Below are 27,068 nucleotides of genomic sequence, written 5' to 3' on the forward strand. Positions count from 1 at the left end.
CATCCCATCCTAATTTACAAAATAAACCTTTCTAACCCCTTAGCATTTTAATGGACAACTATTATTATATATATATATTATACTGTATTATAGTTACATATTTAACTTTCTTTCCTTAGACTTGAGAGAATTTTAAGAGAAAGGACCATGACTTTCTGGTTCCTTAGATCTTTTATAGTTATCTGTGTCAAGCATATATCAGGTGTTTCTTTTTTTTTTTTTTTCCCCTTTGCGGCATGCGGGCCTCCCACCGCTGTGGCCTCTCCCGCTGTGGAGCACAGGCTCCGGACGCACAGGCTCAGCGGCCATGGCTCACGGGCCCAGCCGCTCCGCGGCATGTGGGATCCTCCCGGACCAGGGCACGAACCCGCGTCCCCTGAATCGGCAGGCGGGCCCTCAACCACTGTGCCACCAGGGAAGCCCTCAGGTGTTTCTTGAATGAATAATGAATTTTATTAATCTAATAACAGTGGCATATATATTGGTTCTCACACATGGTGGCTTCTGTGAGACTTCAGTTAATGTATTTAAAGATAGCAAATATTTTGAAATCAGGCCTGGGTTTGAATCTCAGCTCTGCTAGTTCTTATTTGTGTGAATTTGGGAAACCACTTAATTTATCTAAACCTCAGTTTCTTCATGTTCAAAATGGGGATAATACTAACTCCCTCAAGGTGTGGTTGTATGGATTCTGAAATGATCCATGCAAAATGTCTGGCACCTAGTAGGTGCTAAACATTGTTTCCTCCTCTAGACCTATCAATCCCTGCCTACGTGATATAATTTGAAGAGTGATGAATAAACTCCTAGCTCTATAATCACCCAATCCCATTGAGTCGGAGTCTCAGAAACCATGGTCAGGAGAGGGAGTGGGCTGGTTGAGTCAAAGACTGGGCAACTGGGACAAAGGGATGAAGTAAATGAAATATCGTGTCTACAGTGGAATGTAAAACGTAGGCACAGCTCCAAAGCTGAAGTCCTACGAGTGAGCATCCTGACTGACTATAGATCCTAAACAGGACGGAATGCGTTGAATGGAGGAGCAGGTCTGCAGGCGCCCTGTGAAGCATCAGTAGGGGTAGGGGGTCAACTTTGCTTGGAGCAGCTTTGACTGACCCCACAAGAAGAGAGAGGGTCTGTTAAAGCTTTTGAGATATTTAAAGACTTACCCAAAATACATCCCCAAAGCTTTGAATCTCCACCCATCGTATGTCCTCCTGGGGTGATTTGTGGAAATGGCCATTTTTTAGCCTGAATTAGTCAAATCTGGCGGAAGAGCAACTTGGCATTTGATCAGAGATTGTTGCATCAGATTTAAAGACATGACAACAATGCCTGCTGTCAGTCAAGCAGAAAGCAGAAGCTTGATGGGGTAAGAAAGAGAATGGGTAAATTTTGAGAGAAAAGGAAGTTGGGGAATAATTAAAAATGGGACATTGTCTGGATTCCGTTGGAATATTATCCAGCTATGAGATACACAGTGACTACCCGGAGGAGCTAAAAGGAGAGGGGTGTAGGATTGGGCAACTGCAGACAGGTGCTGGGAACATTGCGTCACGTCATATCACATCAGAGGGCCTCATCAAGGCCCTCTCACTTCCTGCAAGCCCTTGTGAGGCTGGGAGCCTCTGCTTGGACCCCAGTCCACCATTCATCTGGTTGAAAATAAGAGGACTCGTTTATCCACTCAGTGGAAGTGGATTAAAAGAGTCCATAGTGGGTTTCTGAAGGATCATTCCCACACGTTATTGTCCTTTCTCTCTACTGTCCGTCAGATAAAGCCATGCTGTAGCCAGTTTGGTGTAATCCTGTGTCTGCCCTTCTCCTCTCTCTGCTCTTTCATTCACATCCTCTTTTCCCTCCATCTCCCTCCTGCCTCACAACAGTGCCACACAGACAGCACAGCAAGATGAACCTGTGTTTTCCAAATATCAGGGCCCGAAATGGTATGTAGAGCAGCAGTTCTCTTTTCAGACTTTCCCTTGCCCTAACTTCACACCCTGAGTTCCTCTTTATCCTCTGCCCATTTACACTAATCCCGTGGTTTTAATAGAAGGTTCACTGACATCTGATATTTAAATGTTCCTTCTTGAAAATATGTAAACTTCAACTGATTAATGTAATTAAAGTAAAGCTCATGGGCACCACTTTGGAACTGGATAAAAATATTATTATCCAACAGAATAAGGATAAACTTGCTTGTTAACCACCAGTTCTCTTAGGAACATGTTCCCGCATGGGATCTCTGTAACTGGTATGGTTCTTCTGGTTTGAGGCAGAGATGCTTTAAGGTATCATGTTGAGCCACGAAGGATCAGTTACCCAGAAGAACTAAGGGGAATATACGGTGTCTTTGTTATTGACACCCAGGCTAAAGTCAGGGAACAATTCAATAAAACTAATTAATGCTGATTTGATTCCACCTACAAATGTCACTGGCATAGCATTTGCGGTCATCTTAAGAAAATGTAGTCATTCCAAGCATGGAAAAGCAAAATAGAGTACTTGTGAATTAAATAGCAAAGTAATTTAATAAGATACGATTCTTGAAAACACATTTGCTGAAAAATTCCATAATGTTACATAGAATTTAGTCATAACTCGGCACAATTCTAAACAATCACTGACTTATTAGCTTCGAAAGACGTTTATGGGGTCATCTAATTGAACTTCTCTTCAGCCACAGACGTACCCAAGATAGCTCATTTTCTAGCATTCTGCTAAGCATATTTGAGACCAGAGATTTTGCAGTTTTCCTCCAGTAAAACAGTGTGAGGTGGCTGAGTCATCCCCTGACTTTACTGAATAGCAGTGGCTCTGCACCACAGAGGTTGGAAGCGATCTGCTCCCTCCCAGCCGCAGAAAATAGCAGGAAGGAGAATGAGCTGCAGAAAGGAGAAGGCCAGGTGGGGCCAGCCCTGTGGAAAAGGCTGAGTGTGACTTGAGTTGCTGAAGTTTATTACTTGGGAGAGTTAGGAACATGCTTGGCATTTATCAGGGATCACTTGATCTGATTTAAATATATGAGCACTGCCACCCACTGTTACTACTACCCACTGTCATTGGGGGATGTGGTTCCACACCCCGGCAGCTCATGCCTGTTGTTTATAATTTCGTGAAATTACTGAAACTTGCGATTTGGATCACTGGGTCTTTACTGGTAGCTTGAAATTCTTCCTGCAAGGGGATCTTGGTTCAGTTTGTGTGACCGTGACCTCCAGGTGTCCCACGACAGCCTCAATACTGTACAACAAGGCTTCATAGTCCTTTTTGGAGCAGAGCCTCCTCGTGAAGATGAGGAACACTGTATATATATATGTACAGGATACACGGAAAACTATGCAGACAGTTCCAGGAGGTTTGCAGACCCCTTGGTATCAGCCCGTTGGTCAATATCTGAGTCACCTGGGGCCACTGACATTACAGAAAGTAGCAAGTGCAACTGGCCAGACTGAAGACCTCACATTTTCTTTCTCTTTCTCTCTTTCTTTTTTTCTTTCTTTCTCTGATTTTAGAAACAGCACCACCAGGAGCAGGGACTTTCACATATACAGTAAAAATGTACAGTATCTTCAATGCAAAGTTGGACAGGTGCCAACCCCCTCCCCCTCCCCACCCAGAAGCATCTTCATTTGAATTTAAAGGGGTGGATGAGTGACAGCAAGACTCTGTTCTCCTTCTGACAGGGCTTTGGCAGATCATTGGTTGTCATCAAACCTATTCCATTTCTTGCTCCCTGCCAGGAATTCCACCTACATGCCTGATGGCAATTAGTCCCTCGTAGGTGCTAATGAATAAAACGCAGCACGTAGACTTCACGAGGATGAAAAAGCCTACGATCCAGATCCAGAGAGTCACTCCAAGTATCAGTCCCCCACGCTGGTCCCCCGTCAGCTGTCGCTCTCACCCTGTCCAGCACGTGCTGTGCCAGGGCCGGCAAGCCCGCCCCTCCTCTGCGCACTTGGGCACAGGGAGTAGAAGGGAGCTGTCCGATGAGGACACAACTCAGCAGAAAGCACGATTTTAGAACCTCAAGTGTTAACCTGTTTTTCTGTTGCTGTCACAGGCCATGATGCTACCAGTTTAGGACAGTCTGTGTTGGGGCATGCGAGCTGAATCTCCAAACCAAAAATGCTTTAGAAGAAGCATTTAGAGACCTCGTCAGAGAGCGTTCTGCACTGGGTGGGTTTCGGGGCTTGTATTATCAGTGGTTCCCAAGACTGGCTGATAATCAGACATCTCTAAGCAGCCTTTAAAAGTACAGATTCCTTGGTCCTGTCTCTGGAGAGTCTCTGCCGGGAGGTCTAGGATAGAGCCTGAGAATCTAACTTTTTAAAAAATCTTCCCAGGTGAATCTGATACTCATGCCGGGATCAATACTCTGGGATTAGTTGAGCTCCTGTATCCCGTCTAACTGGAAAACTCCAGGACTAGGTGTTGACTGAAAGATTCTCAAAGATTGTGCTCACTATTCATCTGCACCTTTACTATGTTTTGGTGTTTAAAACGAGCAAAACAGTTCTCTTTTGTAATGTGACCACCTATCAGATATAAATCAATGTTCAAAAATTATTTTTAAATGAAGCTGTAGGTGATTTTTAATTTTTTAATACTTTTCTTATAATTTCTAAATTTTATAACTTTACTGAAAAATGAACATGTATTTTTTTAATAATAAAAGCTCAAAAAATGTTATTTTTAAAGAGCTTTCTGCATCCCAACAGAAGCTAATTTGTTCACAGAGAAAACTATATTTTAGTACTGTTGACGTCTTTTAAATCCTATGTGTTTTGACTTATGCATTTAAAAATATTGCTTAGAAAAGGGGATTATAGACCTCACCAGACTGTCACTTAGATAGTCCAACTTAAAAACAAATGTTAAGGACCCCGATACACCAAAGACCAGTTTGTTATTCATATTTCGCATGTACACAAACATTGTCTTTCTAGGATCTCAAAATATGTTATCAAACAATTGCAGCTAAAAAGCCTTGGAGTGACACACATGCTTGCAGTTTGGTCTCCTCTGATGGTAGCAAACCAAAGAAAGTGATGAGAAAGAAATTTTTCTTCTAGTTTTCATGGGCTCCAAAAGTTAAGATAGTTTGAATAGGATTCCCTGGAGCATTTAAACTCCATCATGTTTATCAGAAAGAGAACTTAATCCAAACCCTTTGAGGTTTGTTCTTCTCTAGTCAATATCTATTACAGCAAAACAATCATGGTTCTAAAGTATAACAGTGAAGCGAGGAAGAAAAGAGAGATTTTTCTTTCTGATAGTGAAATGGGCAGGTGCAGTTGAAACTGAAAGGCCATAATTAAAACATTGTTCAGCGGAGGCATGGTAGAGGTTCATGCAAGACTGCACAAATCCTCCCCTGCCCCACACGGACGAGTTCAAGGTTTTGGCAGGAAAGGAAGCCGAAGGTGCACTGCCATTCAAGAAACAGAGTCCTGGAGCCTGAACTTTAGTACCCTTGAGGGACACATGGAAGAAATTCTACACTGCTGGACCTACAAAATTGGCTTGTTTAAATCCATACATTTTGAACCACCTAAGAAAGGAAAGGAAAACAAACATTTTTAATTGAACATATAGTTATGTGGCAGGACTTATGCATATAGTAGGTTTTCAAAGCTCTAATGGAATAAGTATTATTATTTCTATCATATAGATGGGAAATTAAGCCTAGTTGTATAACTTGTCCAATGTCAGAATCAGATATATTTTATTTTTTACTGGCTGAATTATAGGATGGCCATTGACTACATCTGTATATGATCAGATTAGAACATGCAGACTGAGAAAAGTGATGAGAACAGCGTTGGAAAATTCCTGGCACATCCTCTCAACTCATACCTGAGGCAGATCTTGTAAATCGATCACTGCGTTTTTTTTCCTTTCTGGCCCAGAAACGTGCCCAATGAAACATTCAAGGAAATCACTACAGATCAACTAGAGTTAGCACATGGGTAACACCTAACACCAGGGCAGCCAGGAGCGGCAGGCAGGGTGAGACCCTAGAGAAGGTAGTCAGGGGCTGGTTGATGGAGCCCCGATATCTAACCTTTTCCCCGGGCTCCATGGAGGGGCAATTCCATAGCAACTCTGTACACTCCTTAAAAGATCACCTAAGTAACTGAGAAGATATTATCCTCTGATAATAGTTTATTGTGTTAGCTGTTCCACTGAATCATTTACAGGCTCTACATTCAAAGGAAATAGATTGCTTTAACACAAAGGATTTAGTCTCTGTGGAAGAAGTGACTTACTCCTTGACTAGAGGTTAAGGCAGCTTTCTTTCTTTCCTTTTATTTTTTATTATTATTTTTTAAAATTTGGTGGAGCATTCCCACATCCCTCGTAGGTAGCTGCCTCCTCTGTATATGGGTAAACCAGCTGTCCTTTGTTATGACACAGGCCCTCACAGTGTCATGGGTTAAGACTGGTGGGAGTTGACTGAGAACTTTGAACAGCGATGACGGATGGAGGCTACTAGTAGTTCTGGGCCAGGTAATATTTTGCCAGGGTTCAAAGCCAGAAGGCCAAGACTTTTGACCTGGACCACCATCTTTCAGGCTGCAGGCCAAGGATTGCTGAGGCCTAATATAGGCAGGGAGTCAATCAGGAGAACTTAAGAGGGAAAAAAAAAAAAAGATTCTGCCTTTGCTTAGTTCTCCAGATTGGCTCTCCAGATGGCCCTCTTTTCTCTGGTAAATTATGCAACAAGCTGCTTCAGCCGAGTTTTGCAGACCTGGATGATCTTGAACTGATTTCAACAAACGGGCGGACTTGTGGGGTTGCAGGGCTTTCTCCTAGTCCTTTCATCTGAGGAAGAACACTGGGGAAAGAAAGCCAGACAATTTCTGGCACCAGTCATAGAAATAGAGCAATAAACATACATAAGCACCATTGCTTTATGTCCGCCTTCATAAAAGAAATGATTTTGAAGAAGCTAAGAGGCTGTCTCATTAGGCAAGGTTAGAGTTCATCATGATTACTCCACAAAGAGGAATTTGGCCTTGCAAATTCTCACTAATTAAATGCCAGAATCGTTCTCCAGTAATTTTGCTGGAATTGGAAATGAAGAAGGGTTGCTTTTCAACATAAAGAGGTATGAGGGTCTCACTCTCTGCTGTTATTAACATGTCCTGGAACCAAAATCAATAGTGCATGCAAATGAGCCTCTGATTATTTCTTTGATTCGGAGAATGTCTCCTCCCACCGAACCCTCCTGATTGAGGCAAAATGGATTAAGCTCCTCAAGCCCTGGGACTGCTCTGAGTGCTGAGGAAGACGAGGTGGGGAGAGGCCACTCTGTGCCTTCCCACCCCCAGAAGCAGAATCGCAGCCCTGACACAGCTTCTTCCGGTCCCTGCACTGGAAAGTAGAGGCACTGGGACCAGATTTGCCACTGAGCAGGGAGGAAGGCAGAGTGAGAACAGGAGGGAGAGTCAACAGACCAGGTGGCAGGGGGAGCAGATGGGTAGGTGGTGGCTGAGCTCAAACTACAAAGTGAAGAGTCTTAGGAAAGAGGAACAACCCACTAAGAGCAACTTGGGAACTAAAATGAAAGAGGAAACAAATAGAAGATTCCATGGCAAAATTTTGAGATGATGAAAGTGTATAAAAGCCAAATTACAATCCACCCAGTCATCCATTCAAAGCTTGTTGGCAGCTTTCAGACCCTGCACTGTGTGTTGGAACGCAAATAGGAGCAAGATATGGCCCCTGCTCATAGTCTTGGTACATAGGTAAGACCTTTAAAGGAGAATTAAAATATGATGTGATAAACTGCCTAAAGAGAAGCATCAGGTGATAGAGGGACACAGAGGGAAGAGTGACTCAATGGGTGAAGGTTACAGGAAATGCGACAGAAGAGGAGTTGCTTGAGTTGGATCATGAAGTTGATCAGGGTTTCCCAGATGACAAGGGGAAGAGAGCATTCTCAGCAAAGGGAGCGGCAAGGCAACGGCATGGATGAAGGGGTGAGGGTGAGACAGTGGTACTTCTGAGACAGTGATACTGCCTGAGAACAGGCTGTGGAGACAGGAAGTGGTCATCCAAGAATATGGAAGCAGGCTAGTACCAGCCTTACATGTCATGCTAGGAACTTTGGATTTTTCTTTGATAGTACAGCACATTTGGAAGAGTTGGAAAGATAAAGTGATAAGTTTACTTAGTAGAGGGTAAGATAAGGTAGGAAGGGAAAGGATTAATGAGTGTTTAAATTCTGGTTCCCCAAACCAGAGCGTCCTTAGTTTCCCTTCAAGCTGAAAGCCAATAAATACCTAGTAGAGTGGGGCCTGATCAATTTACTGACTCCAAATATAACTCACAGCTGATTTCATTATTAGTTATGCTTTTGAGAAGGACCACTGTAACCAAAGGGTGAAGAGAATGCTAGTGTGAATAATTACTATTTATTTATTCAAACACTATTCCTAGGAACACATTCTACAGGCCAAGCACTGTGCCTGGCACTGGTTAAATGATGAAGAACATTTTTACAATTGTGTTCTGTGACCTCTTGAAGCTTTTGTTGACAAGGGAAAAACAGTAAACATATAAGTAAATACATAATTATAAATCATGATACATCAAATGAAGGAAAAGACCAGAAAACCAAAAGAGAAAATAACAGGGTAGAGGGAGAGGACCAGTTTTACATGATATGTGAGTAGGAGTTTCATGAAAAGGGTAAGGTTGTAGGAGGTGGAAGGAGAAGGGTGTGTGATAGAATGAGTGAGATGACGTTGGAGAAATAGTGAGAACCAAAGTAGGCATGGACTTGTAGGCAGCTTAAGGGGATAGTCTATTATTCTCCATGGAATTGAAAACCATTAAATGGGATGCTTTAAGTTTTTTAAAGATCACTCTGGCAGTGGTGTAAATGGATCAGAGGAAGGAAAGATTAGAGGTGGACAACACCAGCTAGAGGGCAGTGGTCTAGGGAAGAGAAAACAATAGCTTAGAAAAGAGTTGCTCACGGAGATCAGAAAAGCAGATGAGTATGAGTGTTTCCAAGGATCCAGTTAGAAGAAGCAACTAGAAAGCACTCTAAAGGAGAGGAAATGTAATCTATGGAGTTGCTTGTCAGGCAATGGAAGATAGGAAGCCAACAGGGGAGAGTGAGACAACCTTGAGCTTAAACAAGACACTTTCATCCCTCTCAGCGAGAGGGACCAGGAGAGAAGGTGGCACCACTGGAGCTCCTGGGCTAGAATCACCTGCTTGAAAGTTGGAGCCATTGCAAAGATGCCACCTATCATGGGGTGGAGGAAGAAATACCCTTTTCTCTCCCTTCTTCCTGTTCTCCATTATCCTATCAATGCCCTCCATTTATGCAACACAGCCAGAAGCCATCTGGCATGGGAGCCTGGAAACATAATTTTCAGGGTTAAATCCCCTATAGTACAGAACAGAGAAGATAAAAGGTAAAGAGGGACTCTGAGTACAAATAGACCCAGGACTGGTATGATATGATACTTGTATTTTAAGGTAGAATTGACATGACTTGGTGATGAGTAAGGAGTAGGGAGATGAGCAGGGAAGAAATGTCAAGAATGGTCGCTAGGTTTTTGGCTTGAGCTGCTGGTACCATATGCAGAACGAGGAAGATGTGGGACAGAAGTAGATTTGGTGAGGAAGAGTATAAAAAAAAATTCAGTTTGGGAGGGGTCAAGTGTAAGATGCCCATTAGATGTATATTCAAGAAGCCATTTAAATCAGGAAGTTGAATTTATAGATCTTGAGCTCAAAAGAGAAGTCAGAGCTTTTGGTTTCAAAGTCGTCAACATTTAGGTTGTATTTACGGCCATGAAAATCAATGAGGTCACCAAGGAAGAGAATTTAAAGTAAAAAGATGGGGGCTTCCCTGGTGGCTCAGTGGTTGAGAGTCCTCCTGCCGATGCAGGGGACACGGGTTCGTGCCCCGGTCCGGGAGGATCCCACATGCCGCGGAGCAGCTGGGCCTGTGAGCCATGGCCGCTGAGCCTGCGCGTCCGGAGCCTGCGCTCCGCAACAGGAGAGGCCAAAACAGTGAGAGGCCCTCGTACCACAAAAAAATAATAATAATAAAATAAAATAAAAAGATGGCTAGGACTTACCTCCATGAAGCCCACCATTTAGAGGGCAGACAAAGGAGGAGGAATAGAAAAGGAGATGGGGAAGCCCATGTTACCAAAACAAACAAAAAAACCCTACCACTCTTTTTTTTTTTTCCCAAGAGCAAATATATTTATTTTATGATAACATAAGAATGTAAGACAGGTCACTTTACAGTTATATTTTATAATAAGAACAATAAACTAGAACTTAAGTTAAATGAAATTCTTAATATGAAATAATTCTGAGAATTACCATAAACCTTTCTTCATAAAGTCTTCTGTAAAGAGTATGATACTAAAATTTCATGTGTAGCTTCATCTTTCCAAGGAATAGTTTGTAGAAGGAAATACTGAGAATAGCATACATGTATTCAGTACATTACTATTTTCAAAGCACTTAAGATTTTTTTAATTGATGTAAACAATAGTCCAGTGAGATATTTTTATCTCTCATTTTATAGATGATAAAGTTCAAGAGTGATAATATGTGGAGAATCACCATAATTTACTACTCTTTTCCGTTTTAATTGATCCGAATATTTTATTTATTTGCATTTTAATATTATGCTGCAGTCTTATAAGCAGATAAATATCCGTTCACTCTGATAAACAGTAAAGAATAAAGGTTGCATAGGTAGTATTCCTTGGGAGAATGACAGAATTATAAAGAACCTTAATGAGCTAATTCAGTTTTTGATCTCTGTTTATGGGACTGTTCTAAATAGCAGTTTTTCCATGTATGCAAGGTAATTTAGCTTATAATCAAAGATAAAAAAGTAAGCTGCATTTTTCCCATTATTTCAGATAGCAAATAATATTGAGAACATTCAGTGTAAGGTAAAATAGAGCTGAGGCACATTAAATGAGAAGGTAGGTATTTTCATTTAGTCAATCAACTGAATCAACCTTCAAAGCAGGTGAAATTGTACTATATGAAATCAACCCCTACCACCCTTGACAGCAAAATGCCTTCTGGCTACAAGCTACTTTTCTGCTCCCTTTTTAAGCAGAACTTCTGATTCAGTTGTCTTTACTCACTATCTCCAATCCTTCTACTCACGTTCTATCCTGAGCTCTCTCTGCCCAGGCTCTTACCCCCATGGCCTCCACCGCAACTGATTATGTCGAAGTCGTTAACAACTTTCACATTTCTAAGTATGAATCAATCCTCAGTTGATCTTACTTGACCTACCATTTGGCTGACCACTTCACTTATAAGAATGAAAGGTGGTACTATTAATAACTATGCGAAGACAACAGGCATGATAGAAGACTGTGCTGGGCAAATCACGACCTGTAGTCTTCCTGTCTATCAGCAGCAGTAAACACAGGTTTTCACTCCCTGCCTGATGCATGTGTCTTACTTGGCTTTCAGTGTGCCACATCTAGTTTTCTTCCTGCGCCACTGTCAGTTGTTCTCAGTCTCCTGTGATGTTTCTCTCGTCCACCAAACCACTTTGGAGGGCACTCCAAAGTGGCCCCAGACTTCTTTTCTTCTCTATCAAAGCCCATTTTCTTGGTGATCTCATCCAATAGCCTTGCTTTCAGATCTACCCGTGTACTAGTGTCTCTCGAATGTATGTCTCTAGTTTGAAAATCTCTCCAAACACAGATATTCAATTACACTGGTATCCCATCTCTACAACCAAAAACTCTGAATGTCCTCCCCAAACTTGTTTTGTGATCCTTCCCATTTCAGCTAATGCAACTCTGTGCTGTTTTTGTACATGTCAAAAAGCTTGGAGTCATCCTTCTCTCTCTCTCTTGCTCACAGCCACATCTAACCCATCAAGAAATTCCAGCATCTGCACCTCCAGGTATTTTCAGAATCCAGATGCTTCTTACCACATCTACCATAACCACCCTGGTCCAATGACTGAACAATGGTATCCACCTCCTTGCTCCTGTCCCTGTCCCCAGGTACTCTTCTCAGCTGGCTTTTGCCAGAGTGATTCTGCAAAACAGGTTGAATCGTGTCACTTATATGCTCAAAATAACCCAGATTTCGATGTCACTTAGCATACAAAGCCAAAGTCCTAACAAAAAGCCTACCAAGCCCCCAAATAACGTTTCTTCTCACCACCTTGTCCTCATGCCTGCCATTGCCTTCTTCTCCTTGCTGGTCCTCGACAAGCCGGGAGTGCTTCTGACACTGGGCATCTGCTCTGGCTGTTCCCCCGGCCTGAACAGGTCTCCCACCATTTACTCACGTGGCCCCTCCTGCAACTTTTTTGCTCAAATATCACTTCAGTGAGGTCTTCCCTAATCTCCCTTCTCGAAATTGAACCCCTTCATACCTCTTCCTAGTTTTTTCTCTTTTACCCTTATCATTATCTAATATACTGTACATTTTTGTATCTATTTTATCGTTTGTCTCCCCACAGTGGAATACAAGCTCTGTGAGGTTGGAGTTTTTATCAATGTTGTTTACTGCTATATCCTAGCTCTTGGAATATAATGTAGAGTATAAACTCGATAAATATTTGTTAAATAATGATGAATAAGAGGAGCGGGTCATAGAAAGAAAGAAAACCAGGAGGGGATTGTGTTACAAAAGCCAAGAGAAGGGAGTGTTTCACAAAGAATAGAGTGATCAATGGCATCTAGTGCTGTTGAGACATCTCCTGACATGAGATTTGACATCATGTAGGTCCCCAGTTGTCAGTGTATCGGAGAGAGAAGTTTCAGTGAAAAGGTGGAGGAAGAATACAGGCTGGAGGGAGATACAGACTGGAGGTCGTGCCGATTGAGTGGGAGATGATGAAGGGGATATACTTCAGTACACACAGCCAAGAAGCCTGGCAGTGACAGAGCAAGGGAGGGGGATGAAGATGAGGCAAATCAATGCCGTCACCAAAACCCAATTAGCCAAGTTCCAAAACAAAGAAACAAAGAACCAATCATAAAGTCCTAACAACTGCATCTCAATTCAATTTAATTCCATTTCAGTTGTTAGAAAGACCTCTCAATCCTACTCTTTCTTTCTGTTGTCATAGTTCCAGCTCTTATTTTAACAGTATTTCAATGGATTCCTTACCATCAGTAAGTGAGCTAGCCTCAGGCTCATCACATTTTTGGAGTTCCCCTTAGGGGAATTAAATAGGCTATGATCACAAGATTAACAGAAGTAAGAACTGAAGATAATGGACCAGAATAGCAGGGCTAATCTTCGAGCTCTTACTCCATCAACCCAACAGTCCAAAACCATGTACAAAGAGGTGCATCAAATTTAGGCTCAACCCTTACCTAGATCAATAATCAGTGGGTAAGGAGTGTAGGGAAAATTGGGTGTGGTATCCAGAGCTCCAGGTGGCAGCTCTTCTCTGTATGTGGTGATTCTGCAAGCCACGGTAGGGCATTCACGTAAAGAAGTGAGAATACTGGTTGCATGGTGTATCCCTAGATAAAAAGAAACTGACAGGAGTAAATGGAGAGCTGATGGCATGGAACGATGAAATGGGTACAGAGAATAGAAAGAAAAGAGTGAATGGACACCTAGAGCTTGAACAGAGATTTCAGGCACAGACGGGTCACGTGGGGTGAAGGTAGACGGGGAGACTGTAAATCCCGGCTCTCGCCGGCACAGGACTCCAGGAGCAGGGCAGCAGGATATTTTCAGACCCTATTTTCTGAGGCAAGGAGACTCTCAGTGTATCACCTGGTCTAGGTTTCATTGAACCAGGCTCTGACCTGGTGAAAAACTTAATCATGGATGCTGAGCTTGGGCTGCAGCAGGCTGGGGCTGACACATGTCTTCACACCCTTCATGCTCTCCTTTAGTTCCATTTCCCCCTCTTCGGGGATACCAGAGTTCTCTTCCTGAGGCACATTCTGATCACACCACTTTTGTGACATCAGTCACTTAATCATTTTCCATTTCACAGCCTGAGTCTAACTTAGCTTTCAAACCTTCATGCCCTTCCTGCTCTCATTTCCTAATCATGCAGAAAGGCCACTCTTTACCTCATTAAGCTCATCTAATGCCTTTGCTACTGCAGTTCCCACTGTTGCAAGACTTCTGCTTTTCCATTCTCTACCAGACAGACTCCTATTCATATGTCAAAGTCCATTTTACCATGTTTCTTCCCCAACCGTATATATTAATGTGTACTAATGAAGGACTACATCAAGTGCCATAAACTACAAGCAAGTGTCTTAACACTTGAAATAATTGCTCAGTGTTTTTTTATAGCATTTTAAAGCTTTGAAAATGAAATGACCCAGATAAAAGTTGCAATAAAAACACTAGCGTTTAGCATCATCTTGTACTCAGGTGTTTATGCGACACAGCATGTTATGAGACCATGGTCCCATATCTTTAAACTCATTTTTTAAAAAGACATCTTTAGAACTCATTAACAGTATCCCTGGCCTTTGTATTAGGTGAGGGACGGGTATGTTTAAAACAATAGTTCTCAACTGGGGGTGATTTTTGTTATGCAGGGGACATTTGGCAACGTCTGGAGACATTTTTGATTGTTGCATCTGGGGAAGGGAATGCTACTGGCATCTCGTGAGTACAGTCTAAAGATGCTGCCAGTATTAAGTTGTTATGGAGTAATTTATCTTAAAGAGAGCTTTGAGAAGCCTGGAATGAGCACAGTATAGAGACAGCTTCTGTCTGATGCAGAGGAGGGAGCAAGGTGGAGTCAGATGCATGAGAGCAGCTGACTGGGGCAGGAGGTGGCCCCAAGTGGACACTGCCAAACACAGCACTCCACAGAGCTCAGCTAGGAAACCACTAACGTAGTGAAAAGAAGATGGGGGTTTCATTCATTTAGATCTGCGTTATAATCCTGAATCCACCACTTAGTAATTTCATAAATTTGGCTAAGCTCTTTAATCTTACCAAGTCTTAGTTTTCTCCTCTGAAAAAGAAGAATGGCAGTGATCACTTCACGAGGTCATTGTGGAGGTTAAATAGAATGTTTGTAAAACTAAGCCATTGCCTAGGAAATGGTGCTTAATACTTTTAAATTTGTTTTAAAATAAATTCTTTCCATACTAAAGAATGCCACAGTTAGCCCCAGAAATACTGACTGAAAGCTCATTAAAGTTTGAAGTTTATGATTATAAATTTCACTTTTACCATTTAAACTATTAAGAAATACTTTATAACAATATTATTTTTAAAAGGAAGACATTTCAAAATCTACAATTTATAGGACTACCCATTTACCAAAACAATCGACAAATTTTATAAATAATGATTGATTGCATATTTCTACAAAGCAGAGGCATGTGAGCTATTATGTACTGTAGACACACAAAGTATGAATGTAGATGTTATTGTAAGAGTGGGGCAGTAGACATCTATTGTTTCGCTTTCCTAGACTAGCGTACACCTTTCTGCTGGGAAATCTTTCTTCCGCTTTAACTTTGGGGTGTAAACAGGAGCTTCTCTTGGTTTATAAATCCCTCCCCCTCACCCACTGTTTATTGTTCCAGGGGAACACATATAATCCAAGCTGGAATATTCTTGTCACCCTCCAGCTTTTCTGTACAGGTATGGACTCCAGATCCATATTATACCAATAAATCCCTTTCCTGGGATTTTTGAGCTTGAGATCAGAGGAGAAAAAGCAAGTCTTAACTCTCTCTGGTGGTGAAATTGGAACATATAAATCAGCAGGTGGATTTCCTTCAATCTGAGAAAATGAAATAGGAAGCAGAGTTGTGGGCATGTGTGTATACTGTGCCGGGTGGTAGGGACAGTGAAAGACTTCCTCATTCCAGGCGTACATCTGAGGCCTGGCTATGCACCCAGTGGAACGCCCTGCCTTTCCCCACGTGTGGGTGTGAGTCAAGGAGTTCTCCCTTTGGCCTAATCTCGTTCTATTTGGATTTCTGTCACCTAAAACCATAAAAGTCTTTACTAATTCAAGTGAGTTATGCTTAGTCAAAAAATAAAAAACAGTCTCTCTCTGCAAGTATCTAACTGGAGGCTATTATGGTGAGGGCTGAAAGAGTAAAAGATTTCTTCAGATAAACTACAGTTTATAAGTTACAAGTTAGTTGTGGAAACTTTAAAAAGTTAAATAGATTAGTTAATCTATGTAAGTTTTAAGTTCAGTCGGGAGACAGAAACCACCCCAGTTATTTTAACAGAGAATCCAGTGTAAAGGGTTGTTAGTGAAAGGAGAATTCTGAGGTATCATGAGGTGGCAACTGCAGGAAAGAGCCACTGCCCACAGGCCCGGGGGAACCAAGGGAGGGTGGGAATTATTAACACTTCCAAGTGTAGAGGAGCAGCCTGCTGGGGCCAGAAGCCAGGCCTTTGAGAAGGTGTCCCTCAGCTAGTGCTGGTACCTCTGAGGGGGCTTCAGGAGACCCACTCTGCCAGTGTAGGAAACACTGCCAGCTAGATTCAGCTTCTGCTCCAGTGCACTGTCACTGCTGGGGTGAAGAAGCATTGCTCCGGTGACACTCACCGACAGGGAAAGCAAGCCCTGCAGCCTTGCAGTCCCCTTCTAGCTTTCTCTATCAGCAGAGCCTAATACGGAGCCCACTGACAGGCAGAAATGCACTTTCAGAGTCCCAGGCCCTGAACACAAAGCTGATCATAGAAGATGGATTTGAAGCTGAGGGACAACAGCTTAATAATTGGCAGTCTATGAGGATGATGAAATATACGTCAGCAGAATTGGGGGCATATTATTGACATTAGTCTAAGAACATTCCCTGAAAAGGAGTAGTTGTTTCATAAAAATTGTATCTCTTCTTCCAGTGAAAATTCAGTCTCATGAGGCCACTGTTAGAGGTGCCAAGGTCTTGACCCTCCCCAGGGAGACACTAGTCATTTGTCTCCGTTAGGGTCCATGTGATGCCATCAGATCACCTTCCCAAGTTCTAGCTGTAATTATTCACTTCCAGTCTGTTTGCTGCAATTCAGATTCACCTTTCTCTTTCATCCTTTGCCTTCATAGAATGTCTTTTTCAGCTGCTGTCTACCTTGAAAACCCAACACATATTCTTTTCCCTTTGGGAGCATTTTCCAAACTCAAGTGATTTTTCTGCCTTCTTATTTCCTAGTACGTTTTCTATGTTTTTCCTTTTTTTTTTTTTTTTTAACAAATAATGGTGATATGCTTTGTAATGTGGCTGGGGTCCATAGCCAGGCTCAGATCTCTCTGAACGTGAGAAAAAATTGGAAGGAACTGGAAGGAAATGTGAAGGAATTGGTGGGGAAAACTTGTGGCCTGGGCAGAAAGGCTCACCAGGCAGTCTGCGTCCCGTGGTGGGGCTAGGAAGTGAAGCTGAAGCAATCCGCTCTCACTGGTACCGAGTGCCCTGTTCACCTCCAAGCTCTTGCACCTTAGGCATGGGACACTAATAAACAATCTCCAGTTCCTAACTGTTCTTGAGGAAGAATGTAAGGCTAACCTGCTGATCCAAGTTTGCCTTAATTCCAGGACCGGGCATGTTTAAGGCTGTGCTTGAGTATCATTATGGGCTTCTGGAGTTTGGCTAAATTTGACATTGCTTAGATTAGACAATGCTTCGTGTCCTCATAGGTCTTTACGTAGTTCTTTAATAAGCTACTCTGTGTAAAGGAATTATATCCAATCTTTCCTGTGAAGATCTGCCTCCCCTATGGATTGAGAAGGAGACTTCTAATCTTTTACCAGTTCTGTTCCAGGACTGAAACTAAATTAGGTCTGGATAAAATCTGAGATATTATCTTACTTATATGGAATCCCCACAGTTGACTATGGACCAGACCATAATTACCAAAGACATTCTACTCATGGTAGAATCTAGAAACTATATAGAGGGGCAAAAAGTTCTACACATAAACACTGCATTCTTCCTGGACTAAATCCTTCCCATGGAAAGATTTCTTGTGACAGGTGATAACAGTCTTCCCCAATTACTTGTAAAAGTAAGTTGACAGTACAAAATTTCTTTTGAAGATACTCTATTAAGTACATCTCAACCAATGTTTACTGTCAAGCCAGGAATTTATGCCAGACAGGTAGAATCATTTTCCTTTATAAACCTATTATTAGCATCAGATAGACAAGCAGGCTGCTAAAAGAGTTTTCATTAGCATTTGCACATTACCAAGAGACAAATATTTTATCTCCTAGTCCCTCCATATATAATCCCCAGTGAAAAATATAACTACTATTTATCATGCCATGTACCAAAGCCTGTGCTAAATGGTTTATGCTTGTATTTGACACTAAGATCAAATACTTAAGTGGGTTGAAATCCATGGCCTTTGATAATTTTCAGGCCATGTACTTTATGTCAAGTGTGTTCACAGTTCATTGGTTTTGCTAGAAATACTTACTGAATGCAGTGATTTCCTCTTATTTCCTTGGTTTCTCCTTTCTAGGCAAGCAGTGAGTAGTGAAATGAGGAAAGATGGTTTCAAAACATACAAAACCTGTTCCTTGTGTAGATACAGCTTAAAGAATATAAACAGATGGGTTTCTCCCACAAGGACAGGTCATCATACCATCAGGGGAAAATGAGTTGGCTGCTGCTGAGTTAAGAAGCAATGAAGTCATTGCTATGCACATAATTAAAATGTGATATTTCAAGAGGAGTGAATCCAAGGAGGAAAAAAAAAAAATTGCAGATAATACATACTGTGGTTGTGGCTTTGAATTAATATGTGCCTGGGTGCAGAAGAAGTAACGCAAACAAATGTCAGCCATTAAAAATAGGCAAAATAGGGCTTCCCTGGTGGCGCAGTGGTTGAGAGTCCGCCTGCCGATGCAGGGGACATGGGTTCGTGCCCCGGTCCGGGAAGATCCCACATGTCGCGGAGCGGCTGGGCCCGTGAGCCATGGCCGCTGAGCCTGTGGGTCCGGAGCCTGTGCTCCGCAACGGGAGAGGCCACAACAGTGAGAGGCCCGCGTACTGAAAAAAAAAAAAAAAGGCAAAATAACAAGACATTTAACTTGTAACCTTTTCCACCGCACCTTCCTCAACATACACCCTTAAAGCTAGTATTATTTACTTTTGCTAAGCTCCTTTGAACTCTATAAGTGTTGTTAGCAGACTGGATTTAGGACAGGTAGAGTTGCTTGATACACACGATTCTGCTGTCTAATAGAAGCCCTAGTCAGGCTATAATAAGACAAACAAATCCAGAAAACACGCATCCAGTTCATGCCCCTCTTGATGTTGCAAGGACAGCTCTTGCGTCTATATCTGAATTACTAAATGGACCCATTTAGGAAAGAAGCTCTTCTTGTCATAGCCATTATCTGGCTTACACAGGTATTCACCTTTCTAAGCAGACTTAGGCCTAAATAAAGAAAAGAACACTATAGGATTTTGAACAATGGATCCTGTGCCCTTCCTGTCCAGGAAGCTGCCTAGTGAGGAGAAAACAGCAGATGCACAAGCAACTGTTATCTTGGGTAAAAGAAATGCTTTTCTTGGGACCATATCAGTTTCATGTTTGTAGCTCCTTAGAAGGCTATATCTATATGATGACAGGCTTTCTGGTGAAAGCTGAGAAATTCAGTTGCAAATCTGAATGCTACAAAATGTGTGGCTATTTGGCAATGGGAGGATCAAACATCTGGATCTTTGACTCAGTTTTTCCATTTTCACCCAATATTTTCATATCGTGAAAAACACCAATTAAAAAAAGCAGCCTGTCTGGTGCTTTGGCTTTCTTAACAGCCAATTTGTATCTCAGAATGGTTGGACCAATTGATTGTTCTGCTCTACATGGCCAAAATGAACAGATCAAGATAAAAATAGTTGGTCAGGTAGCTGTTCCGATTTATTTCAATTGCTATACTGGTATTGTGAACTCTAGCTCAGTGCTTTACAAATGCAAATAATTTCTGCCATCTCAGAATTCAGTCATCTATCAGGAGGTAGATAATTGTCATTTCTCTCCAGTTCTCCAGATAAAGAAATGGCACCAGGAGTAACATGATTTTATTTGGGAAAAACACAAGTCAGTGTGTTCATCCTCTGTTAGAACTTGTGGGTTCCTCTCTCAGTGGGGCCTCAAACTGTCCAAATGAGACCAAACTACACATGAGTGTTCACAGACAGCACACTACAGTTTACTTCTGAGGCTCTGAGGAATAGAATTACTGCAAGACCAAAAAAAGAAAAGACAGAAAAGTAAGAGAAATTGTATTGAAATTCTGTTTTACAGTGTACTATGTTGGAGTTTCCAAATATTCTAATTCTGGAGACTAGCCTACATTTTTTCAGGCTATCAAAGTTAATATACTAAATGCATTTCATTTAGGAAATTAAGGGGTATGTGGGTCAGGATAGAAATTATTGAGGTTATGATACAGTTTAGGTACAATTTCACTTGAGTAATACTAGGTCTAATATTAAAGTGGTAAGAGCCCTAGTCAGGGAATAGATTGTTTTTGGTAGCATTTACATAATCAGGAAATGTTTTAAAAAGAAATGTAATTTATATACCTAAGTAAATCACCTTTGCATTATATATGCCATTCTTTTCCAGTAAAGATCACCTAGATCTACAAATACGAGTATAACCATTTTTGTAGGCCGGCATCTAGGTTTCCATATGATGATGATTCTATAGCTGCCTTCAAGATGACATTTTTTTTCCTTCTGGCAAGGAATATGATGCTATGGAAAGATTAAAAAAGAAAAAAATACTAAGTCAAAGAATAAAATTGAAATAATATTTAAGGAAAATTATTTTCTTTCCATGTATTTTTAAATTTTACAGCTTTCAAAATAACCCAGCATACAGTACCCCTCAGATTGACTGACTCATCTCCATGTCCACACACTTTCTTTAAAAACAGAAAAATCATTTTTGAAAATGATCAAAACATAACATTTTGCTGGAACAGATGCCGTGCCTGCGCTCTGTGCCACATTTTTGTAGTATTTAAAATGAATGTTTCAGTTTTAAACACCACGACATGACTAATCGCCAGTGAGGAGGAAAGGAAGGTCCTAGAGGAGTCAAAGCTGGGGTCCTCCTGTACCCCACTTGTGAGAAACACTGTAGCTCTGGTCTGTGTGCACCTGGCACGTGTCCTAGGGCCGCCCCTCTCATGCTTTCTTCCCAGCAAGAAGTGTTCGTGAAAATTTAACTATCTTGAGATTCAAAGAAAAGGGGGCATTTTTTTAAATGTCTAAGACTGATATGCACTTTGGGGGGGGATCTGTTTGTAATTTAATTTTGCATCTCTTATTATAGTCCATGCATCCTTTTAAGTACCATCTGAATTTTAACTTTTCAGGGTATATGCTGAATCCCAATTTAGCATAATATCCCAATTTATATGTGCTTTGCCAGCAAAGTATTTACAATGGTAGTTTTCCCTTTTAAAATTGGCCTGATTTGGAAGATAAATATGTTGTGACCCAAAGTACAAAGAGTCTCTGTCCAGGGAAAAAAAATACACGGTACATTATTTTTCTTGTTACATTTTTTATGTTAGTGGATTTAGTGATGGATGGATAAAAATAGATGACACTTTAAATCAGGCTTCTCCACATTTCTACAAGTTTGGAAGAACAGCTATGTGATCTTTTACTTTTCACCAGGGTAAGAGATCAATAGGGCTTTGCCCTCTAATATTCTGCTGATTGTCATATTACAGTTGACTCCTGTGACTGGCACAGTGGCTTTCCTCTTCTTCTTGCACTTCCAGCTCCACATGCGTGCCTCTGAAACCCAAGGAATCATTGAAGAAAACGTTTTCCAAGTAAAGGTTTTATAGGTCACTGTAGCATGTTAGGATCCTGTGGATATCCCAACCATGATGACAGTAATAATAAGTATTCTTCAGTATCAGTCTGTATGCAGTAGGACTAAAGACCTCCTTCTATTTATTAATAAATATTTTGCTCATTTCTAATCTTAACACACATGTAGGTTTTGGCCTGCTATGAGCTCCAGAGTTTTTTGTTTGTTGGTTGGTTTTGTTTTTGTGGGATTTTTGTTTGTTTGTTTTGTCCTCATGGAGTTACTCAAATTCTGTATCTTCTGGTCTTTGATGGGAAACGTGGGATTCATGGAGAGACACAATCAGACAATTCTGTCCCAATTTTTATATGTTTCTAAATGTGTAAGGCAAAATCTAGGATCTACCGTTATGCTATGCCAGTCCACTGGAATCTTGTAATAATTATTAAGAGTTAATTTACTAACAAGGTTTCAATGGAAATATGGACAGAATGTGGGTGCATTTCATGATCCACAGTGTTGCAATTAGTGATAAACCACTGATACTTCATCTTCCTTACATAAAGTATTCGTCTAACCCTGTGTCTAGAGTATTTGTCAGGGACTCAATCACACATTACATAATACCGTATTTTCCAGAGAGGAGTCATGGCTCACACCCTCAGAGCAATATGGTGAATGTATAGAAGGGATATAGCCAGGTGTAGAGCCAGACAGGGATGGGGGCTATGCATTCATATTTCTTTACGTCATCCTGATTTATCATTTTGGGGAAAGTTCTATTTAAGTGGATTCTTGAATAGCACAAGAAACCCTATGTCTCTCCCTAATGGATGGTATTTATAAATGAGGAAAGGGTTGATCATAAGATAGAATATGGAAATGGAGAAATCGTCAAAACATTAACCTAAGCAGAAACTACCTAACTCTATTGTTCCCACTGAATCTCTGCAATGTAAAATGATCAATACATTTCTAGAAAGTATTTACATTTCATTTATTTTGTTTTGTTTTTTGTTTTTTGCGGTACACAGACCTCTCACTGTTGTGGCCTCTCCCGTTGCAGAGCACAGGCTCCAGACGCGCAGGCTCAGTGGCCATGGCTCATGGGCCCAGCCGCTCCGCGGCATGTGGGATCTTCCCGGACTGGGGCTCGAACCCATGTCCCCTGCATTGGCAGGCGGACTCTCAACCACTGCGCCACCAGGGAAGCCCTGTTTTCTTTTTTATACTAGAAAAGCTTTGGGAAGCTTATACATGTACTATATGCAAGAGGAAGTCAGGAAGACTAAAAAATATGACTCTTGGGCATCTAATGACCTAAAATGCTGTTGAGAATCAGCAATTTGAACTTATTATGGGGGTAAATAATTATTTGATAAATAATGTCACATGAGAACATGTCACATATATTTGAGACTATCTCAGGTATTCCAGGATATCTCATATATTCCAGAATTATAATGATTTCTAATATTTCATTCTTTCATAGGTGCCTTTTCATCAGATGAACATTTTTTTTGGATTAGATAATATAATCACCGTTAATATAGCTTGGAAGCCTTAAAGGCATCTAGAGAACAATTACATTAATGAATATGTGCATGTTTAGTAAACGCTTCCAGAAAGATAAAAAATAAGTTGGGACTTAAAGAATTACTGATTGGTTCAAGGGGAAAAGCTGAATATTTCTGGCAGTCAGAACAGAACAAGGAGGACCTAGGAAACTGGGAGATGGTAAGAACAGTAGTTAGCAAAGTCAGGGATTAGGGAGTGGAGGAAAATAAGGTTGGATGGACGGGAATTCTGGAAGATCTTTAAAATGAAGTAATGCATGAAAGATTTGCCCTGGGGACCACCCCATGCTTTGATCAAGAAAAGTGACCACTTATTGTTGGACTTAGAAAGGTTGGTCTGATTGTGATGTGGAATAAAGCAGGGAAAGGGCAGAGTTGGGGCATCCAGGCCAGAAGTTAGTGTAATAATCTAGTTATGAAGTGACAAAGACCTCAATAGCTAATTTTTCTTTTCAGTCATACAAAGATACTTTGCTGTTGACTTATAACAGCCCAGCGTAATCAGTCACCTCGTTCAACAGACACAGGGTTGAGTGAAGGCAGTTTCTAAAAACCGAACCACCTCCTACCAGTGAGGGGGCTCTAACCTGTAGCATTTCCAATCAGATTGGACCACAACACTTTTGTTCCATGTAGCATATCCTGGGACCAGGGGGCCACTGAACATAGTAAGAAAGGCTCGTATATGCAAATAAAAGAATGCAATATAGTCTCATGTGTGATATGGAATATAGATAAAATATAAAGATATATGGACATATAATTTCATTAGGATGGAATCATTTCATAACTGCAAGGAATTCAAGTAATTCAGCCTTTGCTAATTGCCTTTGGCTTTAAGGCTTGTCAGAATTCTTCTGCTCATTAAATTCATAATCTCTCCTTATGAGGGAGCATTGAGGACTCCAGTGAAGTGGTTCACCCACTCACAGCCCCCAAATCAGGCTGTTCATCATCTGAGTGTTTTTCTCCAAGCACACAAAGACACTATTTTCTTCTGGGTAGGGGCTTCCCCTGACCTCCCACCCACCCCTGTTAAGTAGGGAGTCATCCCCAGAGAGATGTGTCATTCTTGGAACGGAACATCCCTTGGCGAAGATTCACTGAGTAATCATTCAGCTAGAAGCATAAATCTACCCCGAGGGTCGGAAAAACCCATAGTGCATGAGAATAATGGGCAAAGGGAATTGCATTCCAGGCTATTAAAATAGACACAGACACTGAAGTGAATGTGCTGAGATGAAACAAAGGGAATTCTCCAAAATTCAGACATGGAACTCTGGGTGATAAACTCTTGCCTGGGTCGTGATTAACTCTTCAGTCACTCAGGAAGAGATCATTCTTGCCTTTTACTCAGGACAGTGAGGTGGTTGATCTACACTGAGCCATTTTCTGTTGACTTCATGGAGCCTATAGGGAACACAAGCTTTCTTCCTTTTCCTCTTTCCTTTCTTCCCTGCTCCCCTTCCATCTGTGGCTATCATGTTGACCCTGAAAAAGACATTAGACAAAGGATTAGTCAGACCTCAGGATTCTCTGGTGAGTCAGAGCAGCCTACCTGCAGCCAGACAGGCCTGGGGCAGGGAGCAGAGTTGGCACCAGCCCTGCTCTGTAGGTTGGAACAGGAGCTGAGAGAGCTGTCCTTGCTGCAGAGGCTGGCGGGGAAGTTACTGCTGGGTGGGCTAGGCACAGGCCCAACAGGGATCAACATGTTCCCGTCACGATTCAGACAGACGCCTGGCACCAGGGGGTTCCAAGCTGGAGCCACCCAACAGGTGGGCAGAGCACTGCTCAGAAATTCAGACTGGCCAAGGGCTTGATTATTAAAAAGACAGGATATGGAAGGAGTGAGAACATGGACCCCTGGTCTCATTTGCCTCCCTTCTAACTATGTGATTAGGCAAATTACTGAACCTTTCTGAACCTCAGTTTCAAATAATGTTACTAAGGCTTTTATTATTTAAGGGTGAAATGAAATAATAAAAATATCTAACATTTATTCAGCACTAACTGTATGTTAGGTACTATGCCAAGAGCCTGCTATGTATAATCATATTTAATCCCCATGGCAAACCTATGGGATAAATGTCACGATGATCTCCATTTCATATGTGAGGAAACTTAATACTCAGGTCATCAGCCGATAAGGGATGAATCCAGATCTGGCTTCAAGGACCAAGAGTTTAGCCAAATGTATATCCCCTCTGAAAAATCTAACTCTCCTACCACTGCTGTAGGGGTTGGGGATGATGTTCCTGGCCCAAGTCCCTAGTGTACAACTCCAGTGCTTGGGGTGAGAGAGAGAGAGCAAAAGATCATAGCAAGGCTCTGGTCTTCTTCTTAGTCCAGAGAGAGAGCTAGGGTCTTGCTCAGTTTGTTGGAAAGGGCACCAAAAACAAAGTTCACCCTTATAAACAGTAGCACATCGAAGGGACTTGAGTACTAGGATCCATTAATAGAACTCAGTCTTCTAAATGGGGTGCCATGTGGGTGGGCAGGTAGCAAAGGAGGAGCTCAGGGATCAGCCCCAGGGGCAGTGGCCCTGGGTGATCATCCAACACAATCAAGGAAATTAGGAAAGAGTAGCATAGACTGCTACATGGAAGGTAGTTGAATCCTAACGCCCAGGTCAGGAGGCATGGGAAATGTGGGACAGGATAGGGTCAGTATCAGTTCAAGGGCTGGAGCTGGACTGAGCTTGCAGGTTTGGGATATCAGCGGACTCCTGTGGATTAAATCTAGATGGTAGAACATTAAAATTTATTCAGGTTATTTCTTTAATATTATCATGTGTGATTTAGCATAGTGTACTGTAGTGTAGTATGTTATAGTGCAAAATAGTGATAACAGAGTAGGACAGTAGTGTGTGGTGTGATGTAGTGTTGTGCTGTGTGGTATAGTTTGTTGCAGGATAGTATAGTACAGCGTAATGAGGTGTAATATGGTAGTGTAGTGTATTGTAGAGAAGCGCAGTGTAGTACAGAGCAGCGTTGTGCTGTATCGTGTGCTGTAGCGTAGTTTGTTGTAGTAGACTGTAATGTAATATAGTGAAAGAACCATTGAGCTAGAAGTCAGGGAACTTGAGTTCTCATCTTGTCTGTGCCATTAGTAGCTCTGTGGCCCTTGGATAAATCACTTAGCCCTTTTTGGCTGTAGTTTCTTGTAACATGTAAAATGGGGAGGTTGGAAAAGATGATCTTGAAGGTCAGTTCTGAAACATCCCACAGCTTGGTCTTACTCATGAGACCTCTAACAACTTTATTTTCTGCCAAGATTTAGAGGTTGCTTAAACAGACTTTCCCCAAGTTTAGAATGCCAGATAATGTTCCTGGAAGAAAGTAGAAAAGGAAAAAGCCCATAAATAGATTTTAGTACCAATCTAACATTAGGAACTAAATTAAATGAAAGGTTAACTTATTGCAATCCAATTCTGGTCATAATTCTTTGTGAAGTGAAAGGCATTCTTAGCCAAAATACTGGGAGGTCTGGGTAGCTGGAAACCAGCTCCAGAGAGTTTCCTTTGTTATACCCTTGGTACAAGCACAACTGCAGTACCTGGAGGTAAGCACTCAATTTGGTCAAAATTGCTGGACCAGATGATCCTACCAATCCAGATTACTGTTATCAGTAGTCAGTTTTGACTGATTTATCCGCCAGAAGAAGTATGAATTCTGTACAATATTTTCAACTGAATTATTAATTGATCTAAAAATA

This window comes from Pseudorca crassidens, chromosome 8, assembly GCF_039906515.1.
Source record: "Pseudorca crassidens isolate mPseCra1 chromosome 8, mPseCra1.hap1, whole genome shotgun sequence".
Lineage (NCBI taxonomy): Eukaryota > Metazoa > Chordata > Mammalia > Artiodactyla > Delphinidae > Pseudorca > Pseudorca crassidens.